The sequence below is a fragment of the Perognathus longimembris genome, chromosome 6 (genome assembly GCF_023159225.1).
Source record: "Perognathus longimembris pacificus isolate PPM17 chromosome 6, ASM2315922v1, whole genome shotgun sequence".
Lineage (NCBI taxonomy): Eukaryota > Metazoa > Chordata > Mammalia > Rodentia > Heteromyidae > Perognathus > Perognathus longimembris.
The window spans coordinates 48,178,994-48,185,795 of NC_063166.1; positions in this window are offsets into that span (position 1 = coordinate 48,178,994).

The following is a 6,802-nucleotide window of genomic DNA, read 5'->3' on the forward strand; positions in this document are numbered from 1 at the left end:
ATGGCATGTGGTCTTGCTCTCCACTGGATTGATATCCAGCTCAACAGCTGATCCAAGCTCAGCACTAGCCACAGGGAGGAGGAGGAGCAGGAACCTTCTCCAAGGGCTTCCATGGCTGGATTTTTCTGTAGTTCCTGTCACAGACCCCGAGCTGTCCTTGGTACTCAGACTGCATACATTGGAGGTCAGATCTATCTGGAAGTAGGCCCTGAGTACAGTAGGTCCTCCACAATGCTTGTTGCATGAAGGACATGCCAGATGGGGTTGGAGCAGGTGCCAGGAGGCAAACAGAGAGTCCCATGTCTCTGTGGGAAACAGAAGGCAGTGGTGCTTTTCCTGAAGGCAGACACAAATACAGGTGATGCAGCTGACAGAGAAAAATGGTCTTTCCTCCAGCTCACAGGCACAGAGAGAGTATTATGTCTGTCCTATGTCAATAATTTTGTTATTTTTAAATGGAGCTATTGTGACAGACACAATTATATACTCTCCTGTCAATATCTGTCTCCATTTTCTTTCCATCAGTAAAAAAAAAGGAGGGAGGATGAGAGGCATGTGCAGACAGGTTGGTGAGGAAAGAAAGAAGGACTCTGTGGGGGTGTGGAGGTACACAGCAGTTAGCTCTCCTCACTTTAGCCTTGGTCCATCAACCTCAGCCACCTGCTGCTTTTCCATTCCAGCTCTGCTGCTCCACACACCTCCGCTCTGTTGGATGAGCATCTGTATAATGTGCAGGACACATGTGTGTGTTTGGAATATTTCATATTCCATCTCTCCCATTTCTCACCCCTATTCTTAGCATGAGGTTCTTCAGATCAGTCCTTGGTCCTTTATGGGCATCTTATATCAGCTTTTGCAGTATACTATTTCCTTTTCCGTGCAGGTCCTAAGGCTTGAACTCAGCACTTGGATTCTGTCCCTGAGCTCTTTTGCTCAAGTCTAGCTCTTTACCATGTGAACCAAAGCTTCATTTCTGGCTTTTTTTGGTTAGTTAATTGGAGATAAAGTCTCATGGACTTTCCTGTCCAGGCTGTCTTTGAACCTTGGTCCTCAGATCTCAGCTTCCAGAGTAGCTAGGATTACAGGCATGAGTCACCTCCCCAGGTCTGTAGTATTTTTGAAGATTTCAGTTAATTCCACTTTCTGAATACCCACCTCGCCATTGCCACCTTAAAAAAATGATTTGTCAGTAATCATTTCAGATTTTTCATACTTGTTCTGAGTTATGCTTTCTTGTTTCTTTGCATGCTTGGGAATTTTGAATGGCTGTCAACTGTTGTTGAATGTTATCCTTATTGGGTGTTGGATGAGTTTGTATTTCTGCAAACATTTTGGGGTATTTGTTCTGGATGTAATTAAGTTACTGGGAAACAGTTTGTTTGGGTCTCACTTGTACATGTTGGTTAGATGACAGGGGCAGCCTTTATTCCAGGGCAATGGTCTTGTTAGGGAGGCCAGATTCTTTTGACAACTCTACCAATGCCTGGTGTGGCCAGGCCAGCATGAGCTCCAGTGGCAGTTCCCTCCTTCCCTTTCTACAGGTTCTTTGTAGCTCCCTGTAAATGGTGCTCTCCTCTGTGAACTCTGACTGCCCTACTCCTGGACAGGGAGACCCCTAGGCCCTGCATGGTCACCCTTCCTCCAATCTCACCTCTCAGCTGGGAAACTCCCCTGGGAGTGGCTGGGGAAGACTCAGGGCTGTCTCTTGGTCCCTAACTTGCAGCCCTCATTTTTTTTTTTTGCCACCAGAAACATGAATGTTGGAAATAGTTACTTTGTTCTTTCTTGTTTTGGTTTTAGCTATTCCAGGTGGAAGTAGTCGATCTCCACCACTCCATCTTGGCCTAGGTTTTGTTCTCTCCTCTGATTGGCAGTGGCTGGCAATCTCCTGTATTGTAGGTCCATTTTGTGAGCTGCTTGTTTGTACCCTTGACTGGGTTACTAGTGTGTGATCTTTTTTTTTTTTTTCTTCTTCTTTTTGTAAGTCTTGTGTGTGTGTGTGGGGGGGGGGTAGTTTGGGACTCAGGGCCTGAGCACTGTCCCTGGCTTCTTTTTGCTTAAGGCTAGCCTTCTACCACTTGAGCCACAGTGCCACTTCTGACTTTTTCTGTTTATGTGGTAGTGAGGAATGGAACCCAGGGCTTCATGCATGCTAGGCAAGCACTCTACTGCTAAGCCACATTCCCAGCCTGTGGTCTTTTTTTCTCTCTCTCTTATTTCTAGTTGTTTTTGCATAATTGAAATATTAATCATTCACCAGTTTAAAATGTTCTGTCACCACACATACATACATACACAGCTACATATATATTTGAATTAATGAAGCTTTATTGAATCAAAATACTGAATTTTGGTGGAAACAAACCTGACCAGGTTTTACTTTTTTTTTCTTTAAGGAATCTATTTTCAGCTGTGGATTACAGAGTTATTCTACATTTTATTCCTACTGTTTCAATCTAAGCATTCTATCTATCTGATGTCTACCTTTGTTGAAGGAGGTAAGATAGGGACTCTGCTCTAATCCTCTCCATCTAGTATGTTATTCTTAAAATCCATTTTTTGCTTAGTCATTGATTTTTTTGTATTCAAAAAATAATAAACTAAATCCATAAGTTGAATACTGTGCTTGTGTTTTCCTATGTCAAAAACTCAAGCAAGGAGCATTGCTGCGCAGTTGAGTCTAGTTGGAAAGACAGACAATGGAACAAACAATTAAAGTGGAGCATTAGTCATCATTAAGCTTCATTTCATGTAGGAAGTTATAATGATGAAAATTCACATGTGTGACAAAGTGCCTGATATAGAGAAGGCACGTAAAAATTCTTGTTATTTTTTTAAACACACGAAATGCTTCACTAAGTATAGATAGAACTTATACAATATGATTTTAGGAGCAAAGAAGATTAACATGAGGACTTCTTTCTCTTTTTTTTTTTTTGAGGCAAGATCTTATTAGTAGCCCAGGTTGGACTCAAACCCACTCAACCTCTAGAGTGCTGAGATTACAGGTGTATACTACTATGCTTGGCAACCCAGGAAATTTAGATGGATTGTGTAACCTTGGAGTTGAGTACAAAAGCCTGTTCGCCATCTCTAGGGTCTCTTATCTGTGTTGCCCAGGCTAATTTTTTTCCTTGAACTTATCATTTATTTGATCCTGTATGTCTGTGGGTCTGCTTTGAGCTCTGTAGTGTGTGCCCCGTATTTGTACACTGGTGTTTGTATTTTATTTATTCATAATTAATTAATAATTTATTCGCATTTTTACCAAGGCTTTAAAGTGTTAGGGTCCCTTACCATCAGCCTAACTCTTTCACCCATGGAATCTTATGCAGATAGGAGAGAGAAAGAGAGAAAAAGAGAGAGGGGGAGTGAGGAGGAGAGAGGATGAGAGGCAGGGAAAGAAAGGAGTGTGTTAAATAATTTTTGATTACAGAAACAGTAATTTTTGATTACAGAGACAGTACAGAGACCTTATTTATCCAACTTCTCCTGGTGTTAAATTATCATGGCTCACTTTTTTTTTAAAAACAAAACAACTGGATGCACAGGTACATTGCCCTTAAGTAGGCGCCAGGTTTCCTCTGAATATCCACTAACATCTGTTTTCATCACAGGGTCCCGCCCAGGAGTCCAGTAGCCTACATAGAAGTTAGTCGACATGTCTCCCTTGTCTCTTCTGGGTAGCAGCAGCAGCCAGCCCTCCCTTGGTTTCCTTGACCTTGGCAGTTGGGTAGAAGCCAGGCTGTTGCCCTATGTCCCTCAGTGTTGGGTGGTCTGAGACTTTCTGATGGGCAGGCTGTGAGTCCAGATGGGAGATGCTCTGTCCCCACATCACACCTGTACACCAGACATCCACTCTGTGATGCTGAGCTGCTGACCTCTACTTCCTGGCCAGCTCAGTGTCCATCAGCGCAGGTCCTAGTGGGGTTATTTTCTTTCCCTGTATAAGTGTCCCTGTCCATGGAAGTGGCCATGTTCAATGTAGTAAGAACCTAAATTGGATTCTTCTTTGGGAAGCATTCCTCTTTCACTCTCATTTAAACCTATTTGAAATATATGTCCCTGGGTTCCTAGCCAAGCATCACAGGTCACCTGTGTTGCCCCTACCTGGGTTCCTTCAATCTCTTCCTGCCTTCACTGCTGTTCTATCTGGTCCCCGTTCAGCTTTGCTTCAGAATCATCTGTCCATGGGGCACCTCTCATGTGACCCCCAGATGCACATAGAGTCCTTGGATCTTGACACTGAGAGTTGTGGTTGTTTTCTGTTTCCTTTTGATAGTAGCCAGAGGATCAGACACATTTTGCTTGGCTTTTATAGGATTTAAACCCTTTTAAAGTAAGAGTACACATTAATAGATTGAGAAGTTACCTTTAAAAATCAGAGTATTGATTTTACTTCAAAAGAGTATACATTCCTTCATAGCAGCTATGGCTATAGCAGGAGATTTCTCTTTAGATTGATCTGGGTCATAGACCCGGTACATCACTGCTCTCTCTTGTCTCTAGTACATCCTGGTGCCACACCTTTCCCTCCTTCCTTGGCTACCCTGGCACCTGCCAGCATAAGTTTGCATTGCTGTGCTTTCTAAGACAGCTGTAGCCACATGAAAGGAGTATGGAGATGACAGTGTGTGAGGGGCTCTTTCTCTGTGAGTCACGATGGGACTATCTTCCCTTGAATTGTACAGGCTGGTGTCTTGCCATGCCTCCTTCTGCCCTCTGTCTTTTCTCTTCTCCTTACTACTTGCCTGCCCTTAGGCTCAGTGACTTTGCTACCCCACCTGAGAGACTGCAGCCAACTTTGCCTAACTTGGTTCTAGTCCTTACTTTTCACTGCAGTGGTCTCTTGGGATCCTGCTCTGATCCACAGGTTCAACATGGAGCCTTGCCTTTTTAGAAGTGCTCCTGTGTGAGGCATGAGTGAGAGATCATGTGATCCAAATTTGAAGGCTCTGTGGGCCTGGTTGCCTCCAAACCCACCTCAATGTCAACAGGTTAGTGCCTGGTAAGGTTAACATGTCTGTGCCTCCAAAGTTAATATGTTGAATTCCTCATTCCAAGGTATGGATATTAGGAGATAGGGTCTTTTGGGAGGTGATTAGCACCCTTATAGAAGGGATCATGCTGGGCATCAGTGTCTCATGCCTATAATCTTAGCTATTCAGGAGGCTGGGGTGTCTGTGGTGTGAAGCCAGCTGGGGCAGGAAAGTCTGTGAGACTCTTATCTCCACTAAGCTACCCAAAAAGCTGAAAGTAGAGCTGTGGTTCAAGTGGTAGAGCACTAGTCTTGAGTAAAAAGAAGCTCAGGGACAGTGCCTTGGCCCTGAATTCAAGCCCAAGGACCAGCACATATACACAAAAAATATCCAAAAGCAAACTCACCCCTTCTACCTTCTGAGGCCACACAGAGAAGGCAGCATTGAGAAGACAGAAAACCCTTACTGGACACGACAACTGTCTTGACATTGGACTTCCTGGTCTCCAGAATGGTGAGAGATAATTTAATTGTTCAGAAGCCATTTAGCCTATGGGTTTTGTTTTTGCGTCCTAAATGGACTGATAGGTGTTTATCCAATGATCAAGTGTGCAAAGCCTGGTTGCTAATATGGTTCTGATGGAGTCTGAAAATTCTCAGCAGGTTATGCTTCTCACTGTTTAAGAATTAGAAGTTCTATTAATCCAGAAATTGCTTAAGGTTAATTTTTTTTTAACAAAACACCGAGAACCAATGCAGATGTGTAGAGAGTGAAAAGTCCCTCTCTTCAGATTCTCTTTTCAAATAATAAAATGAGATTCTATTCTCCAGCATTCTTACTTAACTGTACACTGTTCAAATTCTTCTATATGTGTGCAAATCACAAGGCTGTCCGTGTGTGTGTGTGTGTGTGTGTGTGTGTGTGTATTGGGCTTGAACCTGGGTTTTTTCACTTTCCTTTTAGCTCTGTTGATTCTGGGCTTTGGTAAGGCAAAAACATGACACAGGGAGAAAAGGACAGAGCAAAGTTGCTCATTTCTTGGTGGGCAGAAGGGAGACGTGGGGGCTGATGGGGTGGGGGAGCAAGATTACCTCCAAGGACTTACCCTCCGTGACCTCTAGTTAGGCCTTGTCCTTTCATTTCTCCAGCACTTCCTTAAGCAGCACTCCCATCTGGGGACTAAGCTTTCACTATATGGGACTTTTTGGGAACACTTCATATAAAAGCCATAGTATTTGCATATATCCCATTTGTTTAATTAGTTTCCTGATGATGAGCTTGAGGTTGTTTCTAGTATTTTATATAATCAGGAACACTTTAGAACACACCTTTGTACATGTAGCTTTGCGGTCAGATTGTTCCTGCAGATAAACATAACCCCCAACAATTATGATGTTTCTTGAAGACTCTCATCTCTGTGTTGTGCTACGTGTCCTTTAGCAGGGCCTCCTGTACTCTGCAGAGCCTCCAGGGTTTACAGATAACAAACCTGAGGAAGAACAGTCAGGAAACACCCCAAGGGACACACAGCCAGCAGCAACATGAATAAGATTAAAAACAATTGCTTGTGCATTCAGAAGTTTTAAGACCTATTGCAATATTTCCCCTGAAAAGACTGCCTGGAGTCTCCCAAAGTGCTCTCAAGTAGTGAAATCTAATTTCTTACCCTCTTGGCATTGCTGGGTGTTAGATATCCTTGTCAACATGAAGGGAGAGAAATAATGTTTAATGGTTTGAGTTTGCACTGCTAAGTTTGTACTTAGTTTATTCCTATCATATCTCAGCTTCTTTGTTTCAAAATGATTCTCACATTGATCCTTCCT